This window comes from Schistocerca americana, chromosome 8, assembly GCF_021461395.2.
Source record: "Schistocerca americana isolate TAMUIC-IGC-003095 chromosome 8, iqSchAmer2.1, whole genome shotgun sequence".
NCBI classification, from domain to species: Eukaryota; Metazoa; Arthropoda; class Insecta; order Orthoptera; family Acrididae; genus Schistocerca; species Schistocerca americana.
This window is the reverse complement of record NC_060126.1, coordinates 311,038,899-311,040,046: the sequence shown is the minus strand read 5'-3', so window position 1 is coordinate 311,040,046 and position 1,148 is coordinate 311,038,899. Positions and strand designations below refer to the sequence as shown.

Here is a 1,148-nt window from a genome sequence, read left to right as displayed (position 1 = left end):
CCCCATTTGGCAGAGCGGTCCCATATTAATCTAGTCCGATATTTGTTTTGGCTTTGAGCACTATGGGACTTAACATCTGAGGTCATCAGTCCCCTAGAACTTAGAACTACTTAAACCTAACTAACCTAAGGACATCACAGACAACCATACCCGAGGCAGGATTCGAACCTGCGACCGTAGCGGTCGCGCGGTTTCAGACTGAAGCGCCTAGAACCGCTCGGCCACTCCGGCCGGCGATATTTGTTTTATCGATATATATTACAGATACAGTAAAACGAAGAATAACCAGTACTCCGGCAGCGACATCACCGCCCTGGCCCGCAGTCACTGCTACCACCAAACACGCAGCGCCGGTGAGTCGCTGCTTGATTGCTGCTGAGTCGTGTTTTACTGTCTCTGTTAATACATATCGATAGAACGAATATCGGACTAGACTAATTTGGGAGAGCTCTAGCGAATTGGGAGGCAACGGCCTTGCCGCAGTGGGCACACCGGTTCCCGCCCGATCACCGAAGTTAAGCGCTGTCGGGCGTGGCCGGCACTTGGATGGGTGACCATCTGGGCCGCCATGCACGGTTGCCATTTTTCGGAGTGCACTCAGCCTCGTGATTCCAATTTAGGAGCTAATCGACCGAATAGTAGCTGCTCCGGTAACAGAAAACCATAATAACAACCTGGAGAGCGGTGTGCTGACCACATGCCCCTTCTATCCGCATTCTCAACTGAGGACGACACGGTGGTCGGATGGTCCCGATGGACCACTTGTGGCTTGAAGATGGAGTGCTATCGAATCGGGACATAAAATTCCGCTTTAAAAATAATTTAGTTTGTAATCGGAAACACGACGGCGCTTTCTGTTGACTCTGTGTGTCGCATCAAAGATATGGCGAGCAGTAGTTGTTTGGCTTGACTCCAGCACGGCATGCAACAAGTAACTTGCAATTATCTGCCGAAACACTAGAGAAAATGCAGCTGACGACTTTTACGAGAGACAGCCATATATATATATATATATATATATATATATATATATATATATATATATCTCAGAGCGCTATTTTTGTTTTCGTGAAGTCCACAGAGCCTACAACTCGAGGAATCAAAGAAACTTACAGAAAACCAGGTCCTTCGAATCGGTGCCTATCAAT

The 1,148-nt window shown here is 47.7% G+C and overlaps 1 pseudogene; it reads left to right on the top strand.

Moving 5' to 3' along the window:
• Window positions 1-464: 464 nt before the first annotated feature.
• Window positions 465-582, top strand: LOC124546345 (annotated as a pseudogene).
• The last annotated feature ends 566 nt before the right edge of the window (window positions 583-1,148 follow it).